We start from the raw sequence: 12,430 nt of genomic DNA, 5'->3' as shown, positions 1-12,430 counted from the left end.
AAGTGCAAGCAAGATCCATTGCCACTGTAATTTTCTCTGCCTGAAATGCAACATTCTAAATCTGTGCTCCTGAAATGCCAGCCATGGCTCAGCTGCCAGTCATTATAGATACTCAGGAGGCCCTTCCCAGGAGGGTTTCTGCTTATGATGAGGTCCATAGGGCTACCATGCATGGCAAGGCATTCTTAGTGGTGGAACCCCAATTGTGCATCTCTTGTCAGGTTGGTTCCCACACTTTTATCTTGTTTGCACCAGTTAAAAAATCATTTATATGAGGATAATCAAATATTATTTGTCTTTGCCTGTCTTATTTTTATTGTATTTAACAGATATTTGTAATTTGTGGTTTTTACTTCTGTATTTGTCTTTAAGCCTGATTTTATTTATTTATTTTGTTTCATTGCTATGCTGCCTTTCTCCAAAGAGGGACCCAAGACAGCTCACAGATAAAAATCATTAAAAAAAAATACAATAAAAATTTAAAAACAATTAAAATAATCTAGCTAAAACAGTATAAAATGACATAAAACATACAAAAAGTGTGTGTGTGTGTGTGTGTGTGTGTGTGTGTAGTTATATAAGATGATTAGCTGCCCTGAAATCTGACAAAGAAGAGTAAGACAGAAATCAAATTAATAACGAGGAAGAGGAGGCAACTGATCTTGCTCATGAGAAGTTCTTTAATTCCAAGAAGTCTTTCGTTTCACATGGTCACCAGCTTAGTGTGCATATTCCAATGCTTGTGTTCTATGGGGGTGGAAGGTGGGCCTGTGTCATTCTCTGTCTCTTTTCTTTTCTCTTGTTAACTGGGGAATCCACAACCCTCTCCTGTAAGAGCCCAGGATGTTCTGGATCATCTGCAAGTCACGTCGCTGAGTTTGCCTTTCTGTACCATCTGGCCCCAGAAACATTGGATCATTTTTTGGAAGACAATTCCAAGAGTTCCCATGAAGGTGAAGGATGATCTGAGATTGATCAAAGCTTACTGTTTGGTGCATACCTCCTTTACTCATATATATGAATATTCCATATTGCTGCTGTGGGAGACATACGTTTGACTATGTCTTGCACAAAAAGTAAAAATACCTGAAGTGTTAGGCTGGATGTAATACTATGGCATCATAGAGACTACATTCCTGGAAGTGAACATGATGAGTTGAGGTAACCAAAAGCTTAATCTGTAGTCAAAGCATGAAAATCTTTGTTAATTTTGTTCTTGAAGCAAATAGTAATTTTAACTATTGTCTTTAGAGTTCAATAAAGTTCTTGAAAACGGAAGTTTCTGAAGAGTATTCACAAGGCTTATTTTAGACCACCACCACCAACAACAACAACAACAAATGTCAGGTTTTTCTCTCTTTGTGTATGCTGGAAACTGCATTTTCTGTACACAAACATTATATTCCACACAGAGAAAAATAACATGTGGGGATTCTTGCATAGTTCCATAGTCCCAAATCCATTAGATCTTGCACTTAGGGAACACTGTTTAAACCATTGATTGAATAGTTTTGAATATTCTTTCAATCTCAAGCATATACTCCAACTGATTGTTTAGCACTGTCATCTGCATTAAAGAATACAACATAACACAAAGGTTATTATGGGAAGGTAACTGTTTTAGGTCTCAATTGGGACATTTATGGACAGAGATGATATGGGACAGGGCAGTGCTTATTTTGAGGTACAGGGTTATATGCATTTGACTTTGTTGGCAAGTTTACAAACTTGGATTTGAATTTCTGTCACAATAAAGAACTAAACATAAAAGATTATTGCTTATACATTTTAAAATACATGTGTATTGAAATTTCTGTAAGCCACCTTGATTCCAGCTCTGTGGAAAAAGCAGGTCATGAATAACAAAGAAAATTAGTAAGAGGATGGTGGCTACTGAACAAATTCAGCCTCACTCCTCACTGTACAGCATCAAATAGTCTTTAAATCTAATAAAATTATTTCCAGTATTGCTTGACATACATCCATATCCCCCTGATCCTCAGAGAGGTTCATATAATTAAACGTGACAATCTGACCCTGAAAGGAAGAGTCTGGATTAAATGCCACTGGCCTATTTTGGTTTACTTAATCTTGTCTACTCGTCTAAATTTAGTAGGAGAAACTGGAGCTGGATTTCTTTGGTCACAGAAGCACTGTCTTGGTGGGCAGTCGGACTACTTGGAAGCCTCTTGGAAAGCGGATGTGACAAGGTGCTAAATCAAACCCTTGAATTGATCACAATAGAAAGGGCTTGTGGAACTGTTTACAGTCTATGGCACAGCCGGCTGCTTTCAAGGGGGTGGGTTGCAAGTTTAATCCTAATTCTAAATAGCAAGTCCTACTGATTTTGGGAGGACCTTCAAGAACACATGTTACAACAAGGATTACAGGAAATAAATTTGTGTTGGAGAACAATCCACACCTACCCTGGAGTCCCACTGTGAGACATTTTCCCAGGTCAGAGTGTAGAAGATTGGCTTCCATTCCATGAAATCCTGGGATTGACATTTTACATGGAATCCAAGTGGAGGGGCACATAGAATTCTCTGTCAGAACACCCCAGTGCCCCACCACATGATGGAACCATGGTAGTTAAAGTGGAATAATAACACTATAATCCCGTAGCATGGGTGGGCCCCAGGTTTCATGCAGCAGATTGAATAGAATAGAATCATAGAGTTGGAAGAGACTTCAAAGGCCATCCAGTCTAACCCCCTACCATGCAGGAATACACAGTCAAAGCACTCCCAACAGACGGCCATCCAGCCTCTGTTTAAAAACCTCCAAAGAAGGAGACTCCACCACTTTCAGCAGCAGCGCATCTACTGTTGAACAGCACTTACTGTCAAGAATTTCTTCCTAATATTAGGGTGGTATCTGTTTTCCTGTAGCTTGAATAATTTGCTTTGGGTCCTATTCTCTGGAGCTGCAGAAAACAAACTTGCCTCGTCTTCAGTGCAACAAGTGGTGTCCTCTGTGTCCACTTGTTCCATTCCTTTGGATGTTTGTTTGTGGTGATTTCTTGGATCGTCACTAGGGCTCTTCCAAAGTTTTTTTTTAAAATAACAACCAGGGCATAGTGTGCTAAGGCAGTCTTATGGTTTGAAGGGCATATTTTTGCCTCTTCCATTTTTTTTAGGGTTGCAGTGCTTTAGAGCAAACGTATCCTTTTACTGAAGCACTATAACTCTTAAAAATAATTTAGAAAGAGAAAGGAGCAACAAATACTTTATTGTTTCCATATGCCTCAGAATAAAGACCCTACATTTGATGGTGGGAATAAAATGTTGCAGCCGGTGCTGGAAATTGCCAGAAAATAATCAGGGACAACAGAAATATCATTTGGCTCTTTCTTTAGAAAGCCAGGCACTACAGCAAAGAACACTACAAATACATTTGTCCTATCTGGAAGAACCCATAGCCTACATCCTACACTCCCCTGAGATATTGCTGCTATGTTCTTTGTCAGCATGATCTATGTTTATTTGGTTGTTTCTTTTATATCCCGTATCTCCCTGCCTGAAAGAAAAAAAAAACACCCTAGGACTCAAATTGGTTCATAAAATTACAACAATTACCATGCAGATAAAATGTACAAAGGTTTTATAATTGTCTATTATCATTGAAAGTTAATTACACTGAAAGATTAAAAACCATTAAAACACCATTATTATTTTTAATAGTAAGAAAGCAGTATAGCATGTTGTTAGCAGCTGTTTCCTAAAAACAAAAAAAAATCAGGCAGCTCCTGAAAAATCTTTGGATTTTTAAAAAATAAATCTTTGCCTTCCATCAGGGGTACAAGAAATGAACCAATCTAGTCTGCCAAATTAAGGAATTCCAGAGCCAAGAGCAAACACCAAGAAGACCCAATAAAAGAGGTAGTATAAGTCAAAACATGGAGTGTACCCAGGAATGCGCTTTATAGACTATAGCAAAGCATTTGACAGCATAGGCCATGAAAAGCAATGGAACACTCTTAAAGACATGGGAGCACCGATACATGTGATAGTCCTAATGAGGAATCTGTACATAGGACAAGAGACTACTGTTAGAAGAGAATATATTCCCTTGAAAACAGTGGAGAATATGGAATCCTTTTAGCTCTCAGTGCAGGTGCAACAATGTCAACATAGCACAGTGGCAATGGGGAGGGAGGTCACGGCTTCAAGGGGAGGCAAAGATACGTATTTCTGTTGTCATTAGGGGAAAGCAGCTGCTGCAGCTTAGCAGCCTCTTTCTCCAGTGCCTGGCTTGTAGGTTCATTCTCAGAGCCAAGATGTTCTGGGAAGATTCCTTTGGAAAATTGTTTGCATGGTGAACCAACAGGACCCTGGGGCGAAAATGTTCTGCTGCTTTCCCAACCTGATCACACTGCCATCATCAGGCAGTGGTTGGAATGGTTCCCCACATTTTTTACTATACTGGGCATGTAATCCTCAATAGTGATTTCTTAGCTCTCTCTCTGATTCCTTCCCCACCACCATTCCCTTCTCCTTTTGTGTTGTGTCTTTTTAGATTGTAAGCCTGAGGGCAGGAAACCATCTAATTAAAAATAATAATAATTGTAAGCTGCTCTGAGAGGCTTTAGGGCTGAACGGTGGGGTATAAATACCACAAATAAATAAATAAATAAATTTACATTGTGTGTAAAGAGTCAATTCCTTTCCAGTGCTCCATTTGATTGAATCTTGTACCATACACATATTCCCAGACTTCCTCAGTGGGTGTTATTTTGGTAGCCCTCATGATTTACAGTTTTAAGCAGAGATTCTTCATGCTAAATGACACAATAGGACGAAGTGGCAGATGGTGATTTCCATGTTAGTTGGGCAGTGAATCCACTCTGGGTTTAGTCTGAATTCCAAAGTGCTTGTCCCTGTCCCCAAAATAAATCCAGCACCTGGATAGTTCCTTTAACATTAGACTAACAGCCACAACAGTTTCTATACCCCATTAATACGAGGGACCACCAACCATCACTGCAAGCTACTAGGAATAACATATTAAGAAACAACTGGTTGTGGTAACTGATGGATAGAACCCACCGGTCCAGCTTGCAAAATTAGACTTTTTGTGCAGTAATAGTAATAAGAAGAAGACTATTACTGTTCTTCTCAATTGTGATGGCACCTGTAAAATATCATAAACTTTTCTTCATGGTGCACATGTGACTGACTGTAAACTACAGCTCTGATATTTTGTTTTATTTTTATTATGTCTGTAGTTCTGTGGTTTCATTTTTTAAAAATTTGTTTCTTGCCTTTCACTTAAATTGTCTCTCAAAACTAGCACTTTGCTACATTCACAGGCTAAAACAAAGTTGAACTTGTGATTGGTTAGTAAATCTGAGGATGATTTCAGCTACAGAGGCAGGAGGCAGATTTGTATGTGATTTCTGCACCAATGTCTTACTGGTTCGGGCATAATATCTTAAACGAAATCTCATAAAAGCCACAGAGTCATGTGAAACAACTTGGCCTTAGAATCATAGAGTTGGAAGAGACCACAAGGGCCATCCAGTCCAATCCCCTGCCATGCAGGAAATCTAAATCAAAGCATACCCGACAGATGGCCATCCAACCTCTGTTTAAAGACCTCCAAGGAGGGAGATTCCACTACACTCCAAGGGAGTGTGTTCCACTGTCGAACAGCCCTCACTGTCAGGATGTTCCTCCTAATGTTGAGGTAGATGCTCTTTTCCTGAAGCTTGCATCCATTGTTCTGGGTCCTGTTCTCTGGAGCAGCAGAAAACAAACTTGCTCCCTCCTCAATATGACATCCCTTCAAATATGTTCCTTAGTGGAACAACAGGTACTATTGGCAGGCTGCTTTTTATTTATTGGTCTGTGTCTGGCATTTCTATCTCAGTTTTCTGTTTCAAAATACTCAGAGTAGCTCAGATCACTGAAACCAATGAACAATGTTAAAAATACAAGCCAGCAATTTTAAAACAACCTTATAACTGCAAAAATAATTTTAAAAAGTCCTAGCAAGTGCTGTCTGCTGCAGGTTGGTTTGACTTGATCTAAATTGAATGGATTTAAATCATGATTTAAATAACTTCTCTGAAACCACAGTTTAAATTATTAGTAGAAAAGATTCTATTCAATAATATTTTTAGTAGACATTATTGCTTGCTATAAACCTTAATAAATATTCAGAAATGTAGTTTTCTTTTTAAAAAAAAAACCACATAAAGCAATGACTCTGAATTGTTTTGACAGTAGTTTCCAATGCATTAGAAAAATGAAATTTCTTACATCTATATCCAGACTGCTCTTTGTTCAGATCTGCTTTATCTACCTTAATTCTTTTTTCATTGAGCTTCTGTACCTTTGCACTTAGATAAAGGTAATGCCAGAGGGTTGAGGGAAAGAGAGAGACCACTTAATGTTCATCAGTGGTTCTTAAGCTACAGTTCCTGATGTGCAGTTTCCCCCTGCCAAATCTGTCAGGGATCAGAATACTTGTGCCCATTGGCTTCAACGGTTTCTTTCTTTCCTGGAAAGTCACCATGGGCCAGAAGCAAATGGCCTACAGACCACCACAGGCCCACAGACGACCACTCCGAGTCACACTGATGTATGACAACTGCAGATTAGGGCTGATCAGGTTATCTCCCATCTCCACAAATTGCTGTTAACATATGTGCAAAATATAATTAGAGATTGTAGAATGTAATTAGAAGTTGCCAGTATAGTGTAGACCATTAGACCATGACTCTGGACACCAGGGTTTGATGCCCTGCTCAGCTAAAAAAGCCCACAGGTGACCTTGGATGAGCCATAGGGTTGCCATTAGTCAGAAATGAACAGAACAACAACAACAAAGAGAATTCATGATGACATCTTTGAGTTAAGGTGAATCTACACTGTAGAAATAATGTAGTTCGATACCACTTTAAGTGTCATGGCTCCATACTACTGAATCCTAGAATTTGTAGTTTTATGAGGCACCAGCACTCTTTGGCAGAGAAGGCTAAAGACATTGTAAAACCAGAAATCCCAGGGTTTCATAGGAAGAGCTAACACTTAAGGTGATGGCATCCTGTACTATTTCTATAATGTAGATGCATCCTTCAGCTCTCTTTTCCACTGACTGAAGAAAAATGTCAAAATCCACTTTGATGTTAAGGAAAACAAAAATCAAACCCATTTTATTTTATTTTTTAAAAAAATACTTCATAAAAATAAAATTAGTTCATTTAATCCATTTTAAAATCAACCCTGCCTCCCCTTGAATTATAGTCCCAAAGACAGAAAAGTTAGTAGGGATGTCTTAAGACTTTAAGTTAATATGCTACAAAAACAAAACAAAACAAAACATTGAATAGAGTAACATTTATGTTGAAGGGGGCACATTTTAAACAATGAAGTTAATTTTAAAATGCTGATTACATTTATGTTTCATTCAAATACCAAAAGCCCTACCAAAATGATGGTGAAAATTTCCATCCATGAAGCTAACTTTTCTCCTCCCCCACTTGTCCCAGAATGGATTTTTGGAGGGAAGAAAACAGGAGTATGAACCTTCTCCCTCCCTTATAATTTCATTTCATTGCCCTCTTTCTTTGTTTTCCTGATTTCCATATTGATTCCAACAAAAATGTTGGAGTTAAAAGCTCCAAAATTCAGACTTCTGGGACACATGCTTTTATGAAGAAGCCAGAAGAACCATCGTGTTGCAAAGAAACCCTGCTCCTTCCCAAGCTCCCCTTACTACTTGTTGGTTAAATCTCTTTTCATCTTTGCATTAACTAAAGTCAGGGGTGGGTAACTGCATGGGGGCCAGGGGCCAATATCTTCCCTACTCCCAAGCAGGCCAAAATATCTGACTTTTTTGTCAGACTCCCTCTCAAAATGGAGACCAGAAGTGATGTCCTGTCACTCCCTGTGCCAATTTGAAGGGGACTTTGACAAAGGTTTCTGGGGGTACTGAAGCTTGCAGTTTTGTGTGTGAATTTTTATATGTTTGGTGACTTTCTCTGTGTTTTCCCCCCAGCAGAAATCACCATTGAACCATACCAAACATCTTTTTTAAAAAACAGGGGGTTTGGGTCTTTCAGGGACTGGTGATGAGTTGCTGAGATTGCAAAAGTCAGGGAAGACATACAGCTCTTGGGCCACACTTTCCCCACCCCTGAACTAAACCATCATATTCTAATCATGAATCAAAATAAAGGAGACCCCTTTAGCCATTTACATTTATTAAAATATCATATAGTGATATTAATAATTAGGCTCACATTCATGTATGGTTTTGTACCTCGATCTATAGCATTTTAAATCCCTTTTAGATGGAGCAGGCTATATTCACAATGATTATTGTACTGTAATCCTCCTTAAGTAAGTTGCTCTGTGAAAGAAAAGCATTTCTTTGGAGAGAAAAAAATATTCAGGGAGTTATTTATATTTAGTTTCATATCCTACCTTTCTTCCACTGAGCACAAGGGCACAGATCTTTTTATCCCCACTTGATCATATCAACAATCTTGTGAGATAGATCATGCTGAGAGAGACACTACTCCCCCGGCTACAATTTTTGCAGGGTAACCAAAATTAAACATGTTACTATGGTCATACAAATGCATCTCACTGTATTTTTCCTCAAATTATTTGAGATCTAAAACATTCATGTATTTTTAATATTGATTTTTAGCAATTCAGAATATTTGGGTAAATGTGTATTTGAGACAAAAATTGATTTATAGAGGAGAAGGTTGTTTGAAATTTGTTTCCTATGTTATTTTGTTTTGAAGTCTTTACTTAATGTGGAATATGGGTGTTTCTACAGGTTGAGTTCCCTTTATCCGACATGCTTAGGACCAGAAGTGCTTGGTATTTTGTATTTTATTTTTTATTGTTCTAGAACATTTGCATATACAGAATGAGATATCATGGGCCCAAATCTAAACACAAAATTCATTTATGTTTCATATACACCCCATATACATAGCCAGAAGATAATTTTATAAAATATTTTAAATAATTTTATGCATGAAACAAAGTCTGTGTACAGTGAACAATCAGAAAGCAAATAGTGTCACTATTTCAGCCACCCATGAAAAAAGTTTTGGTTTTTGGAATATTTTGGAATTTGGAATTCTGGATAAGGGAAACTCAACTTGTGCAGTTTCTGAAGTCCTCCAGAGTTTAATGTTATAAATAAAGTCATGTTTGTATTAATATGTATCTTTTAATATTTTTAGTAATTGTATGGGAATGATATCATTGTCTTCAAAAGCTACTTAACATAGTTAAGTACATTCCTCGGTACGTAGGCAGGGACACAGTTTTAGGCCTTCTGTCTAACATTTGGAGGTTGAGGGTAAAGTTAGCAGGGTAAGACAGTGATGGGATTGAGTTCAATAAGCATGGTCAGTCTCACTTCTCATACTGGAAGGGGCTAATGCATTAAATGCTTTCACATGCAAATAAAGGGCTAGAAGCAACAACCTGAAAGTAGTCCAAATGAAAGGAGGCACATTCTGTATGCAAACAGTTCATGGTTTGATGAAAGATAAATGACTATAGCACAACCAGCACAGTGTTTTTCTGATGTTCTGTTCTTGAAAAATTGTAATTCAAAATTGGTTTGAGCTGTATTGTTTTAAAACTCAGCACCAGGTCGAACTGTGTCATGGACTATTACTAAGCAGGCAAATGTGGTGAAATTGTAAGCAACAGGGGTCTTATATAACTGAAAACTTTGACACTGAGCAACCATATCCACCAATACAAATACAGGGATGTTTGTATTGTACACACTATATCATGGGGTAAGCCTGGGTACTCAAAATCTCCTTAATCTGAAAATTATTGTTATCTAGCTCAAGGTCTCAGGGTGACCCTGCAATGTAAATAGTTAATAAGTAATATAATTCCATTTATCACTTGGTAGGCTATCTCAATATTCCAGGTGTCTATGAGGTATTCGCATAAACAGAATGCTTTCTGACCTCTTCATAGGGTGGCAGTGTTTTTGCATGTAGTGCAAAGAGTGGAAATGGACACAGTTCTCAAGATTTTGTGCAGGATTTGCAACAGTGGGGGCTCCAGCCCTAAGGACTTGAGCGTGGCTTTGGTGTGGCTTCTGGAGTCTTAGGATGCATGCATCATTGAAACACCATACCTCCACTGTGACTCGAAGCAGCTTTATTTTGGCTGTCTGTAACAGGCCTAAGAAATATATTTTTAAAAAATCATGATTTCGTACATTGCGAGCATACTGAAGTTTTTGTAAAAGTGTTTTCCTTTCTTTTTCAGTTCATCCAGGAGAAGTAACATTTAAATACACCTCTGTTTTATGGACTCATAAACAGCACTTTCTTAATATAACACAGACTTTAAGATGTTAAATATTCAATAAGTTGCAGTCACAAGATCTGCCCTTGTACTCTTCTGTCCTACGCTAGCACTGTCTCATATTACCCTGCTCTTGTTTTGCATGTCTTTGGCAAAAGACGTGCACTAACTGTTAATTCCTAATAACAGCACAATGAAACAGCCACCAACAAACCGGCACCGTCCAGAACACCTAAAGATCTGGCTTGTCCAAGCCTTTTGCAGTTCAAGGTAGCTTGGAAAGCTAACAGCTGAGTCACAGACCTCACTTGTGCAAGACCCAAATTTAAGTAAACCAAAGGTGATGGGGGGGGGGGTGTTAACTGTTTTGAGACCAGAGCCAAAGACTAGTGGAGTTCCTAATTATGAATGATGGAGAGGATACAGAGCATTGTAGAATTCTGATTCTTAATGTAATAGAAGATTTATTTCATACCATCCAACATTTCACAGACTAAAACTGGGACACATGTGGTCAAGCAGGATCAGAATGTTGTCAGACTCAAGACAGCAAAAGGTATGAAAGAGGAAGACCACATAAACTAGGAGACACTGCAGTAGTTTGCTTTTGGCTTAGTCTGCTCAGAAGGGCAAGATTCTACCCTTCCCCTCTTCTCTTCTCCACACTGTTGAGTTCATTAACTACATTGCAGACTACGGAGCTTATCACTTAGTGTTTTAAATTGGCTCCAGCCTCTTGGGCTGCAACTGGGATGTGGGATGGAGGTGGAGATTATCGCACACTAAATCGCCCCCGAATTGCTGGCTGCCATCAGCCTGGTCCAAGCTGTGCTCCTGCAGTACTTTTTAGAAGTCGGAAAACTTTCCGACTTCTAAAAAGTGTTGGCAGAGCATGGCTTGGACCTGGCTGGGACACAGGGTGATGGTGACTGTCGATTCAGTGGTGATTTAGTGTACAATAATCCTCACCTCTGTTTCGCATCTCAGTTGGAGCTTGGGAGACAGGAGCCGATTTAAAACGCCAAGCGACAAGCTCCTACATTTGCATTTTGAACTGAGTGTGCAGGCAACTGAAGTAAACTGAAAACAAAAAGAGAAAGAGGAAGGAGGAGAGAGAAATGGGGACATTTTAAATATGCTGGAAAAGTGGGAAGACAAGAGAATTAATCAGGGCTGCCCCTGCCAGATTAAGACAGTTGAAGGATATGTTGGCTAGACAGAAAGACTATTCTGAACCCTGACACAAGGCAAGTTTGATATACATAGGATCAAACAGGATCAATAAACAAGGCCAGAATTGTACCCAAGAATATTTTAATACAACAGAGCCCAAGGAAAAAACAACAGAAAACAACTTCTTGTCATCCTTGACAATTATGCTTCCTTCTAACAGGCTTTGAGTGCTAGGTCTATGTACCAGCTTTGAGACAGTCACCCCGCCTAAAATGGCTATTCATTAACAACAACAGATATCATAACACACTTGCAAACACAGGAACCACACCCAGTGGCAGACCCAGATGCCACTTCTGTTTCTATATTGCCACTGCTACAAGATCTAATTATATCTTCCAAAACACCAGGATCTAATGCACCTGCTTATCTTCCAATGTGATAGTGCCATCATTTGCCAACAGTGCTCTTCAGCATTCTACACAGGGTCCTACAGTCTAGTTTCTATACAACAGAATAAACAGACATAAACATGACACCAAAAATGGGAATATTAAAAACCAGGTGATGTGCATCTTAATTTCCCAAGACATTTGGTTACTGAGCATAAGATGGTTATTTTTTTAAAACAAAGGAACTTCCCTCTACAAAGCTGTCCCCCCCCCCTCCATGGTCCTAGATTGTAATCTTTTAAGATTGTGTATCGTTTATATTGTTTTTAGGATTGGGATGGGGTATTGAGAATGAGGATTATTTTCTATTTTATTGGTTTTGTTAGTTTATCACTATGTAATTTGCTTTGTTAATTTTACTGCTGCTGCGAATTGCTATGTATTTTTTGCTATTTATTGCAATTGTGAATTGCTTGGTTATTTTATTTTTATTGTTTATTTGCATAGTACTTTCTTTATTGTTGTAACCCACCCTGATTCCTTGTGATTGGATGGGCT

At 38.5% G+C, this 12,430-nt stretch overlaps 1 long non-coding RNA gene across 1 annotated transcript; it reads right to left on the bottom strand.

Annotated features, from left to right (window-relative positions):
- Window positions 1-1,346: 1,346 nt before the first annotated feature.
- On the bottom strand, window positions 1,347-6,698 carry LOC121920748. The gene is made up of 2 exons (XR_006101748.1): window positions 6,337-6,698; window positions 1,347-1,567 (listed from the first exon to the last, which is right to left on the bottom strand). It is a non-coding gene; the product is annotated as an uncharacterized LOC121920748 (long non-coding RNA).
- Window positions 6,699-12,430: the final 5,732 nt, after the last annotated feature.

Source organism: Sceloporus undulatus, chromosome 2, assembly GCF_019175285.1.
Source record: "Sceloporus undulatus isolate JIND9_A2432 ecotype Alabama chromosome 2, SceUnd_v1.1, whole genome shotgun sequence".
In the NCBI taxonomy this organism is placed as follows: domain Eukaryota; kingdom Metazoa; phylum Chordata; class Lepidosauria; order Squamata; family Phrynosomatidae; genus Sceloporus; species Sceloporus undulatus.
The sequence above is the reverse complement of the archived record's forward strand: the minus strand, read 5'-3'. Positions and strand labels throughout refer to the sequence as shown.